The following is a 13,754-nucleotide window of genomic DNA, read 5'->3' as shown; positions in this document are numbered from 1 at the left end:
CCCAGGCATTCCCGAGGGCCCCCACTGTTTCCAGTCTGCATCAAGAAACCTCCCAGAGCCCCCCCTTCCTGGAACAGGCGCACGTTTCGCAGGGGGCTCTGAAGAGACATGTATGGGGCTGCTTGTATGCTGCTGTGCCCTGGGTGGGGAGTCAGGGGAGAATCGATCCGGCGGACGGGACCGCCACGCCTGGGACGACTCCCTCCCCGCGGTGCTGGCTGGTGCTGACTTCTCCCCCAGGACCAGAGAAACCTGGTCCCACAGCCACCACTCACCTTTCACAGCCGCTGCGGTCCGCAATTGTCCCATCAGCTCTTCCAGGGATGCCATGCTGCCAAGCTGTCTCCTCCGCTCACACTGACGCTGGGGAGGGACCTCCTTTCCTTTACTTCCTGCCGACTCCTCCTATTCCTCCCTTCCCACCAATCAGATCCCCTCTTACACTCGTACCCTGTACCCCTGTTCCCCCAATCATGTAAGCCCTATGTTTAATTACTTTTAGGCATTACTCCGGGCTTCTCTGGACTGTTATGAAAACAAAATGGCAAACCTCACCATCTGCAGTGTTCTTGTCACCGGTTCTAGCCGTGGAATTGGCCTGGAGTTAGTGAAAACTTTTCTCAACAAACGGAATCCACCAGAATATGTCTTTGCAGCATGTCGGAATCCAGTAACCGTTCAAGTCATTGACCTCCAAACACTCAAACCTTGTGATTGTCAAGATGGATGTAACAGACAAAGCCAGCATTGAAGATGCCTACAGTGTGGTAAAGGAGACCCTGAAAGGACGTGGACTGAACTTGCTGATCAATAATGCTGGTATTGCTATCTACTACTCAGCTGATGAAACTACAGCAGAGGACATGATGAGAGTTTATGAAACTAATACAGTAGGACCGATGCTGGTTACTCATTTGCTCCCTTGCTGAAGAAAGCCGCACAAGAAAATCCTAATGAAGTAATGAGCTGAAGCAAGGCTGCTGTGATCCACACATTCAGTAGTTTAGGGTCTTTAGAAAGCACCACACATTTGTATCCAGATGCTCTTACAGACTACCGCTGCAGCAAGACAGCGTTGAATATGTTAACACGATGTCGGCTGAGAAAAACAAAATAACTTTGCGCTTACTCAATTGTGCAAGCAGCTGACACTGCAAATAGAAATTTTGCTGTAGACAATAAATATAAAAAATATTTAAAAAGTGTAGCGCTAAAAGGTATACATGAAGTAAATAACAAAATAATTTTCTAATATTTATAAACGTCCATCATGTACGTTAGTGAATCATAGTCCATTATTCTGTGAAACCGTTGTGATCACCATGTGTATAAACAACTTGATAGTGAGAATACCATCACCAAAAATGAATGGAGGCATGCAAGAAAATTTGAACCTAAAATAGCATATGCTATATGGGTCAAACAAACCTATATTGCCCACCGGCAATAGTGGGAACGCTGTGATGGTCGGCCGAAAATATAGTCCTGGAGGCCTTCACAAGAGTGCCATATATATGAATCAAGGATTGTGCAGATACCACCACCCAAGTGAATGGAGGCTTACCGGAAAGTTGGGACCCAAAACAGCGTATGCTGTATGGGTCAGACAAGCTTATACTGCCCACCGGCAATAGAGGGGAAGCCCTGATAGCCAACAGGGGATGAGGTCCTAGGGGTTTTCACAGGAGTGTCTCGTCTGCTGCTTCATCCAGTAATGTCTCCTCTCTACTTCCTCCTGACAGTCGACATTATGGATGAATGGTGGATGATGGCTTATGATAGTTGTTGATGATAGATCCGAATAACCAAAAAGTATAGCGCTGCCCACTCTTAAAAAATTTACCATATGTGGTGGAAACCCTGTATGTGAATGTAAATCACCTAAATGCTGTATTCAACTTATGCCGCTGAAACCTTAATTTAAAACTGGCATAACTCAAACAAAATAACTAATGCCCCGTACACACTATCGGACTTTCCGACAACAAAACCGTGAACTTTTGTCCGAAATGTGTTGGCTCCAACTTGTCTTACATACACACGGTCACACAAATGTTGGTCAACAATTACGAACGTAGTGACGTACTAGACATACTATGTGGTTTTTCAGCTCTTTAGCGCCACCCTTTAGGCTCCTTCTGCTAATTTTGTGTTAGTAGAAGTTTGGTGAGTGTTGATTCTTTTCTTTTTGCGTTTTTCATTTCAGTTCGCTTTTCAGCGGAATGGACGCTCGTCAACCAGACATGTTGCGGAATCGGAGGAGATAATGTGTTATTTATTGTTGGCCTTGGAGTTATTGCTTTGACATTATTTTTTGGGTTGAATAATAATGATTTGATTTGGTATAATTTTCTATATTTTTGGATGCATGTCTAATTTTTTTTTTTAAATGCACAATAAAAAAAAATTGTGGAGAATAATACTTGGCTATGTGTTTTACTTCAAATAACAGTTTGGGAGTAGGCAGTTACATTTTATCAAATACAATGTAAAGTTGACAAGGGACACCAACATAGTTGTATCTTTGATCTTAAAAACTACGGGATAATGGTGTTGTGGTAACTTGGCCAAAAAAAAAAAATAAAGCATAAAAATATTATTCTTGATATCACTAGAAAAAAAAGCCTTTGAAAATTTGTTTAAAATAACTCCATCAGTATCACCAGCAAAGCAGCTTCATTATTATCCCATTAAAGAAGAAGAGAATGGTGCGCTGCGTTTGGAGATTTCATAATTTGCCACGTCAAGAATGTTAATTCTCCATTACCAACACTAGTTTACAAGACCGCTTCTGCTTCTGAGCATGCGTGGACTTTTGTGCGACGGACTTGTGTACACATGATCAGACAATCCGACAACAAACATTTGTTGGTTGAAAATTTGAGAACATGCTAGCCAACATTTGTTGGTGGAAAGTCCAACAACAAATGTCCGATGGAGCATACACACGGTCGGACATTCCGCCAGCAAGCTCACATCCAACATTTGTTGGTGGAAAATCCAATTGTGTGTACGCAGCATAAGTGTACTGCAAATGTGATGTATATACACACTGTAGCACATAAATAAGTATATACGGTATATCGAGCTTAAGGCTGGGTTCACACTAGTGCAATTTGGATGTGGGTTAGCACGTGATAACAAACAGCACTTCACAAGAATTTCTTATATATACAGCGTATAGTGAATGATGGTGAGAACCTCAGTTGTGTGAATATAAAGTCAATACAAAAAAAAGTCTCTCCAACTCTAAAATATGATGAAATAAACTCTGTGATTTAATAAGCCAAATAAACTCAATTTATTTGGCTTATTAAATCACCTTTTATGAACTACTACACTATGGGAGCATTTTTTGCTTTTGTTTTTTGAGTACCACGATCATAGCCACAACTGCAGACGTCAATATAGGTTCTTGGGAGACCTGAATTTCCCTGTGCCTGGTGAGACTACCTTACGGTGGTCATCTGTAGTCAGTAAGGAGCATTCATACTCACTTGGGTGTAAATCATCCTGGATACAGGATCTGTTTTCACTAATCCTTCCTTTGGAGTATTGTCTTCACGTTTTATATTGATTTTTATTGATTTTTTTCATTGCACTGTTTTTATTGGAATTGGGACTTTGCTTACATGTTTTTTTCACTAGTGACTTGTAAAATGATTTCCTAATTCACTTCTATATATGTTTCAGAATTATTATTTTATGTGTTTTTTATGCTTTATCACATATTATTTTTATCAATTTTTTGTGGTATTTGCTTTAGTTTTGTCAAATGAGAGTTTTTTTCACTATCACTTTTATGTGTTAGTTGTTTTATATTCAACTGATTTTGGTTCCACTACTTTATTAGACTTTTTTTGGGCATCACTTCTGTGCAATTCCTGTATGGTATTTGCCTTAGTTTTCTCAGTTGAGAGTTTTTTCACAATTACTTTTTTGATCAATATACTTTTTTATAATATCATTATATTAGCACTGCATCTTTATTTATCACTTTAACTAGTCATGCTGTTCATATTGCATTCCTGCTCCTAGCCCCTACCCTTAGAGGGGAGTGGAAGGGAGATGATGAGGGGAGTAAAATGGGAGTGTGTATTTTAGGCGCGCTTTCAAACAAAGAATCTGAGTATATTTAAAAGGTAGATGCAAGCTTAGATGGTCACAGAACTTATTTTTTTTAAAAGAACAACTTTATTTCATATCTTTGATCTTATTTGAAGCTACATTTATTTTGTATTTGAATGTACAACTTTTGTATGTATTTTTGTAACTTTTGTGTGCAAATAAATCACACGGTTTGATTCCGTGCAGGTTTAGGCGATATCCTGGGTAGCTACAGGTAAGCCTTACTATAGGCTTACCTGTAGCAAAAAGTGGTCTGTAAGGGTTTTCAACCACTTTAAGGACTGAGCCTCTTTCTCAGATTTGTTGTTTACAAGTTAAAAACTGTTTTTTTTTTTTTTTGCTAGAAAATTACTTAGAACCCCCAAACATTATATATTTTTTTCTAACACCCTAGAGAATAAAATGGCGGTTGTTGCAATACTTTCTGTCACACCGTATTTGCGCAGCAGTCTTACAAGCATACTTTTTTTGGAAAAAATACACTTTTTTGAATTAAAAAATAAGACAACAGTAAAGTTAGCCCGATTTTTTTTTTTATATTGTGAAAGATAATGTTACGACGAGTAAATTGATACCCAACATGTCACGCTTCAAAATTGCGCCCGCTCGTGCAATGGCGACAAACTTTTACCCTTAAAAATCTCCATAGGCGATGTTTAAAAAATTCTGCAGGTTGCATATTTTGAGTTACAGAGGCGGTCTAGGGCTGGAATTATTGCTCTTGCTCTACCGATCGCGGCGATACCTCACATGTGTGGTTTGAACACGGTTTTCATATGCAGGCGCAACTCACGTATGCGTTTGCTTCTACACGTGAGCTGGGCGGGATGGGGCGTGTATAAAAAATGTTGTTTTCTTATTTATTTTACCTTTTATTTTTTATTTTTACACTGTTCTTTTTTTAAAAAATTGTGTCACTTTTATTCCTATTACAAGGAATGTAAACATCCCTTGTAATAGAAAAAAAGCATAATATCAGATCTGAGTTCAAAAGACCTCAGATCTCATATTTACACTAAAATGCAATAAAAAAAAAAAAAAAAAGTTATCATTTAAAAAAACACAATAAAAAATGGCCCTTTAAGCACTCTGGGGGCGGAAGTGACGTTTTGACATCGCTTCCGCCCTGCAATGATATGGAGGGGTTGGGGGCCATCTTTCCCTCACTCGCCTCCATGTCAGGCTAGGGAGAGGTTCCGATCCCCTCCGTTGCTACCGACGGCTCCGGTAAGTAGCGGAGGGCACCGGTTAAAAGCGATCTCGCAGCGAATCCGCCACAGAGACCACTTTTATCTTGAAGCGGACCGCCCGCTGAAAAAGAGGATACCGAGGATACAAGAGGGTTATGTCAGCTAGCTGCTGCAATAACAACAATATTCCTCTTCAAAATACTGACGTATAATGACCGAGTGCGGTCCGGAAGTGGTTAAACTGGTCCTCAGCCGAGGGTAGCATGAAACATGAGAACATCTACATACTCTCTTCAAGAATGCCACCCCCTTTCATAATCAGTATAAAACTATATACTTCAGAAATACTCTGATCTAAACTGTCCTGACAGATGTGTATGAGTCTATTATTTGACAAAATAGGCAATCATTTCTCTATTACAGCCTATTCTAATTAACTACAGGCTCAATATCCATGACTTGTTACTGTCCATTTTGGCTTCACTTCAAATGGACTACATTTCCACGTAATTCCCTTTCTTCTTTGAAAAGGAATTCTGGGCACAGGGCATGACTGCATTTCAAGCAACAAGCAGTCAGGCCAGATTGCAAGGGACCATTCTTCGGGACACAGGTCCCCTTACAAGAGTATCTTCAGTCTGCCCACATGGCAGCCAAAGAGAGAAACTTTCCTCATTCTTTTGCAACCAACAACCCGTTGAAGTTCACAGATCGCTCTTCAGGGTGAAACACCCTATCAACTTTAATCTTTTAGCCAACGTGGCTCAAATGATCGCTCCCTGTAACTGCCGGCAGCATTCAGTCCAGCACAGTCCTGGCATTACAGCTTTCTGGGATTTTCCCATTAGTAACAATTTAAATGGGGTGTGCAAGGTAACTGTCAGCAGAGCGTCCTTCACTTCACAAGTACCAAAGAAAAATACCCCTAAATGGGACTTTGGAGGCACTACCACAAACGAAGAATGGATACGTTTAAATAATTTATTATACAAAAACAATATATATCAAAAATAGAAATAGAAAGATATATAAAAAATATATGGATGCAAATAGATATGAATACAAAATGGAAAAACCGATGAGATGGTAAATCAATATGATTCCTTGAACCGACGCGTTTCAGGGAAAACAATTCCTTCGTCAGGAATTCCTTCGTGTGTGGAGGCGGGGCGGGCCCAGGTCTCAGGGGGCCCGTCGCGGACCTCTAACTCAGGCACTCCCCTCCAGCTGATTTCAGTGTGAAATCAGCGAGGGCTTAATGAGCAGGGCTTTAAATAGCCCTGCTCTTTCACTGTCTAGCATGGCTCGTGGTTTGTTGGTCTGAGGAAATCCTGGATTCAGATCCTTGCATTGAGGGCACTGTCGCCGCAGTAGGGGTTGATTTTAGGAATCCAACGTTCTTGGCAATCTTTTGCCATACCTCCCATTAATTCCTCATCACTTTCACTCCATTCTTCGCTGTCCGGCATTGCATTCAGATGGAACTCAAATAGACCAGCCAGCAAGATGTTTACCAATGTAATGTTAGAACACTCTTGTTCCGATACACAGTCAGATACAATTGGCATTGTCACACGTGCCTCGAGAGCAGCTCTCTTATCGACCGCTAACTCCACTTTCCCCTCAGGCACACTGCTTTCATTCTTCACTGGCTTACCCGATTCTGGTATTTTCCCTTTGGGCAGTTCAGGCAGGGTGAGTAGCTGAGCCCGACCTCTGCCCCTAGGATGTGTGGAGTCCAGGGGAAGTAATCGACACAATGTTTGCAGCCTCTTGCCCGATTTGGGCGTCAGCCAGTAGACTCGTATTACCGCTTCCAGCAGGGACAGCAACATCTCCACTCTTTTTCATCTGCAAAATCCTCAAGGGTTGTGTGGTAGAGACGATCCTGAACAAGTGTTTTCATAGAAATTTATTGTAGAAAAATACATAATAATGTAAAACATGAAATTGGATACAAAAAAAATCAGGAATACACAAATTGGGGATACAGAATCCTATACCCAACGCATTTCGGAGAGGAGTGTATTCTCCTTCATCAGGGTTTTAACAGGAAACATAGTATCTAAAAGATTCAAATATAATGTTCAACAGTGAGTTAATATCTCCATTCAATCAAAAAAGACCAAAATAAAGACCATAGATGCTTGATAACTTACATCTTGATTAATTGTGTGAACAAAGAGGTATCCACATTCATTTAAAATGGAGGAAAACGCTGTGACATAAAGTCCCTCGCCTGTCACCCCATGTTTTTGTTTGGCAAAAACCTACATGGGTGGGAATTCTCCAGCCCAAAATATGATGATAATAGAGAAGGATATATACATGTATGTAGCACCCACCAGTTTGGGTGAGTGCTACAATAGTAAGTTTAGTGTTAAAGTAGGCTAAATTTCCCAGAATCTCACTCTGCAGTGTATTCTGGTGGGGTCTGATTTCTGGGGAGGTTTAATAGTGTAGAGGAGGGTGTGACCCCCTGCACTCTGCTTGAACAGTTTCCTTTGTTTTCTGGAGGTTGGCCTGGAAAACAGAAGGAATATGATTGTGAGTGACAGGTAGCTTTTAGGAAGACGCCTCTGGACCAGTGGTTCATTTGTTGGGACAGGGGCGGGACTTCTATTTAAGGCCTGGTCACATGCTTCCCGGGGGTTCTTGTTCTGCATGGGAAGTGAGGGGAGCCTGGCGTAGGATGTAGAAACCAGGAGGCTTCCACGTGTGCTCTTCCCCCTCGGGGGGGGGGACGGGACCTGTGCTCGGTGTGGATATGGATGGGTGGAGAAGAGACCCAGGAGACAGGATTCAGACACTGATATAGCACTGATAGCTACTTCTTCCAAATTGCTGCCAATACTGACAACCAGGAATGGGTGAGGATCTTCCGTGTGCGACATGGATCATACCTCAGAAACACAAGTGAGTGTAACCCAAAGGGAAACAGTACCTATGAGAGACTTTACAGGGATCGGTGTGCGGGTTCAGGGTAATTGAGCTGGGCCTTAGAGAACTGATACCCTTGGGGAATCCAGAAGTCACCTTCTGATTGTGATTCAAAGAATCATTCATGAAGTGAGAATCATAGTGCTGTCAGGAAGTCAGGAAGTGGTGGTAAAGAAGAAGAAGGAAACATGCACCGCACAAGGGAATATTATGCAATAGGAGGTCTACTTCTACTACTTGGGGCTTATGTAATCCGAGGATAATATGGTGTTGCATATCATCCAACCCTGCTGAGAGTTATTCAGAGTGACTTTTCAGTATAGTGCTGCATTGTTCAAAGTGACTTTTCAACATGATGCTGCCTTTCTTATGGAATCCACAATAAACTTGTATATAGTTCACTTTCATTTGACTGTCTGCATGTTCTATATTGTTGAGGAGTAGGGGGATGCAAAGCTCCAGGGTAGAACAAACTTTTAGCCGCTCCCACAGGAGTAGGGCGCTTCATGTATATGGATTGAACCCCAGGTCAATGAAGAGGGGCAATTGTACTCTTAAGTGCAGCAAGAAACCATGTGTACTGGGGCCCATGAAACCGAAGCCTGGGAAGGACCAACATGCACTCCATTGAGAATGTATGTCAAATGAAAGAATATATATCAATAAGGAAATAGTTGTATATCTCTGGTCATCAAAGACAATGAACTTAAATTGACCATACCCTGTATGTACAGTCACATCACAGACCGGCAGATAGGCTGGGGGGGAACGAAAAAAATCAGGGGATGCTGTAGATAGGTCCAATCGGACATTCACAGATGTAGTTGGAACTATATGAATTCCTCAATAAAAAAATATATAAGTATTTAAGCATGATGCATCAGTAGCCCCCGCTAACGGTGAGGCATTTGAATTCCATTTAATAATGGAGCAGGAAAAAGAGAGGAGCTCCATATTACTCACTATGAATATTTTGCATCAGGTATCAGTATCTCCAAACACGTCTCCCCAGTCGCCATGTCTGTCTGTCTGTGAGAATGGTGTTGTCAAAATCAGTGGGCGCCGCCCATCTAATGTCGATCAGCTGCATGTGGGCGGAGATCGCCCAGGACTCCAGACGGGCCCCCTGAATCGAGCATGCGCCGTGCCTCTCCACGGCGCATGGGCGACATACATCAGACGCACGCACAGTGGAGTGATGCAAGCGCTCACCATGGAGACAAAGAGGAGTGAACCAGGCAGATGACGATGCAAGTCGCTCCTATAGAACGCTCAAAAGAGAGCGTCTTTGCCGTGCCGGGCACACGTGTTACCGCATTAATTTGTGAAAAGAAAAAAAAAAAGGAGATTTTTGTTTTGATTAATAGAATATATGTATGCATAAATATGTATATTAATTGGTTTTATGGGGTAGCATAACACCATGTATTGACTTGCTGCAAAGAGCAATAAAACACAATCATAAAGTGACCCCAAAGGAGTATAAATGCAAGTAGAGAAGGATCACAGTCAAATAAAGTCATGGCAGGGCGGTGAGGAATGCATGTGACAGCGTTGACATATAGAGAACATCAAGAAGACCAACGTATAGCCAAAACAATGTACATAGGCAGACACCATAGCCCATCAATTGCAAAAAAAGAGAGAATAATATCATAAAGAGAAAAGAGAGGGAAAGAGAGCAAAGAAAGGGGGTTTCCAAGTAAACCAGGGTCTATATGTGTATATACAGGGACAGAAAAAGCCAACAAAAGGAGCAAAATTAGACATTAGTTGAATAAGAAAGGAATATATGAATTCCATTTGCAGACTCTATACATGAGTCCATCAATATCATTACTTTTCCATCCCTCCTAAGGTGAAGCCCTCAAGAAAGGGCTTGAAGCAAACCACATCATTGAGTTCAGGGGGGTGTGTAGCCCTCAAAACATAAATCCAACGCAATTCAAGTTGGAGGAGACTTTAATTCCAGTCACCTCCTCTTGGATTGGGATGGATACGATCCAAGATCAAAAATTTGGGGAATTTAATCTTCTTCACATCACTAATCAGACACACGTGGCGACACTTCCTTATCCTCCTTTGCAGAGCGGGAGCTCCTCCCCCTGCCAACAGATTTGTGCAAATTATGGTTTTGGTCCGGTTGGTGAAAGCAACACCCTTACTAAAGACACCTCATCCCAATGAAAATGAATACAAAACAAAGGGGGGAAGGGGGGATTTTAACGGTGTCAAGTATAGGAATGCACAATTAGCTTATTATGAATAAAATATAATTTTTATTAACATAACATAGTTAAAAGAGAACATACTGTTACAAAGCAATAGATAATTATAAACAAATGGTGGTCAAAGTCGTTACAGGTGAGTATTAAGTCGCAGCAGAAAATATTGCACACTAGCCCGACATGTTTCGCTATTTTAGCTTCCTCAGGGGATGTGCTTACAAATTTTGAATTTTGCTGAGACCACTGGATAAATAAAGAAAAACAAAATTGTAACAATAGTTTAAGACAGTAGAGTAAAGTAATACATACAAGGTGTTGGTTTAAATATGAACCTAGTTGCCTAGAAAAATCGACACTTACCCTATACATGTTTTACACCCATGAATCACCTGGCCGAACCCCTAGCTGAGCCCCTTGGGGACTTAGAGTACAAATCTTCCCCAATTTGAAAAAAATTGAGGAATCCTTAAAAACCACTTGGGAAAACAATTTACAGGCATGTTCACAGGGCATGAAGTCCATATTATGCACACAATATGACGTTGAACTAAAATCTCTAGATGATTCTACCTCACGGTGGTATGAGGACTATACACTCATCTCAACAAGCACTCGATTTCAAAAAAAGGAACAAGACCTCAAAACGCACATAGAACGATATACTTTAAACATTATTCGTACTAAAGAAAATTTTTAAGGGATATGATTGCACACACCAACGGTTTTGCATACAAATGGACCCAAAATACAAACACTAGGAATAGACCCTCCCACTATAACTTTGAATCTAATACCAAAAATAAAAATGAAAATGATATCAATCTTTCTTCATCCTCTTCATCTCTCTCATCTAATCAGTCCACTATCTATCGCGATCTATCAGGGGATAGATTACCTAAGAGGCGTAAAGGCAACTCAGATGCTGCCTCTACTGAGTCAATGACACACCATCTGGGCAATTCGTCAGCACGCCAGTCACAACCGGCACAAACTAAACAGGTCCCTACACGACAAACCCCTTTGCCTCAACCATCACATTCCACTATTCGTGGACCTCAAGATTCGGCTTCACTTTCTATGGTGCCTATAGCACCAATCACGTCAAACACGGCCTCCCCTTTACATCCTAATCCTATTAAAAAGACAAACACTAATGAAGCCATCATTTCCCCCTCGGGCACCCCAGTACCATCAGACATTAAACTAGCCCCCCTTTTTTTAGGGAAGGATTAGAATCTAAAGGCCCGCCTTACCTTACACCTACTGTTACTGACAGTGAGGAAAAAAATCTTCATCTGTCAATAATCAATCTGTCTTCTCATAGTCTAACACTGAAACACAAGTCCTACAACTAGGCCTCACCTTTTGTCCGGACTCTCAATGTGACAAATTCTCACTTATCAAAGACCTGCACTTGTTTGCGCGTAGACTCCTATACAGAACCATCTTTGACAAACCTTTTTCAGAAATAAGCCCTATAGATTGTGACTCAAACATCCAAGAAAGTATTGAGGATTACCAAGCTCTTGAGGATCTGATGGAACTCTGGGAGGAGGGACACACCACCGACGATGACGCGGTCCCCATTTCTCCACCCGCGCTATCGGTCACTGGTGTGTCCTCCCCCCCTCCTCAGTCCTTTAAACCCAAATCCAGACTTTTTCCTCTTTTGAACACTAACCCAAACATTTGGGCATTTATACAACAAACAACTAAAGAAATTGAAAACTCAAAATTCCTACTACTAAGACCTGCAATTTAACTCCAGAACAAAGCGATGCAATTAAGTCCTTACAAGCCAATCCCGACATAATAATCAAGCCCTCTGACAAGGGGGGGGATTTAGTTGTCATGAGCATCTCTCAATATATAAATATGTGCCAGAATATTCTCAAAAACCGTAACTGGTATCGTCCCATCTCTAAAACAGTTATCAAGAACTTTGACGTTCAATACCGCACCATCATTTTCCGAGCCTACCGTCAGGGAATTATAGATCAAAATACCTTAAATTTCTTAAATGTTAGAGATCCGAGGATCCCAACATTTTATGCACTACCGAAGGTGCACAAGTCACTGACGGAACCCCCAGGACGTCCCATAATTTCTAGATGCTCAAGTCTTACTGAAAATGCCAGTTCCTTGGTAGATAGTTATTTACAACCTCATGTAACGGCACTTTCATCTTACATTAAGGAAATTATTGACCTCTTGAAAACAATCGAAGATCTGTCCCTTCCCCCCAATACCTATTTAGCAGCATTGGATGTTGAAAGCCTGTACAACGCTATTCCACACGATGCAGGACTTAAAGTAATACAACATCATCTGGATGAGAGAGGTCCATACTTTTCCAAATACAATGCCTTCATTTTGGATTTATTGAACTATATCTTGAGACACAATGTGTTTGTCTTTAATTCCTCCCACTTTCTCCAGGTACAGGGAGTCGCAATGGGTACTAAATGTGCCCCCTCCTATGCGAATCTGTACCGGGGGGGTGGGAGAAAGAGGTCCTTAGTAGGGACGATCTTAATCATCTTCATGACAAAATCTTGGCATGGTATCGTTTCATAGATGATGTCCTTATTTTTTGGTCAGGAACTCAAACTGAACTGAATTAATTTTTAAGAATTATTTCAATTAACAACTTTAATCTTAAATTTACTATGAATTGCAGTCAGAGCAGTATTAACTTCCTTGACCTGGTTATTTCCATCAATGTAGATGGTAAACTTGACTCATCTCTTTACAGAAAGCCCTAAGCAGAGAACACTATTCTTCACGCCCGAAGCTCGCACCCCACCTCTTTGATCAAAAGCATCCCTTATAGCCAGTATTTAAGACTTAAACGTAATTGTAGTAGGGACCTTGACTTCAAAATTGCAGCTAGGGATTCATACAACAGGTTAAAAGTTAGAGGGTACAGCCATTCCTGTCTCAAAAAAGCTTTCAACAGAGCAAACTCACAAAACAGGAACTCATTAATATTTTCAAACAAGCGGGTTAAAAAAATCAGACAATGTACGAGTTATTACTCAATATTCCTGTCAGCATCAACAATTTAGACGCATATTGAAAAAATTCTGGCCACTTCTATCTGCAGATCCCACTGTGAGCAAGTATATAAAAAATGTTCCTGAAGTCACCTTCAAACGAGCTCCTTCCTTAAAGGATCAATTAGTCCGAAGTCACTTTAGAATCACATAACCATCTTTAGAATTAATGAATTGCGGTACTTTCCCTTGCGGTACATGCGACGTGTGCG

At 41.2% G+C, this 13,754-nt stretch overlaps 1 pseudogene; it reads left to right on the top strand.

Moving 5' to 3' along the window:
• The first annotated feature begins 433 nt into the window (after positions 1–433).
• On the top strand, positions 434–1,117 carry LOC141107342 (uncharacterized; annotated as a pseudogene).
• The last annotated feature ends 12,637 nt before the right edge of the window (positions 1,118–13,754 follow it).

The sequence above is a fragment of the Aquarana catesbeiana genome, linkage group LG09 (assembly GCF_042186555.1).
Source record: "Aquarana catesbeiana isolate 2022-GZ linkage group LG09, ASM4218655v1, whole genome shotgun sequence".
Lineage (NCBI taxonomy): Eukaryota > Metazoa > Chordata > Amphibia > Anura > Ranidae > Aquarana > Aquarana catesbeiana.
Note: the sequence above shows the minus strand (reverse complement) of the source record. Positions and strands in the feature narration are given on the sequence as shown.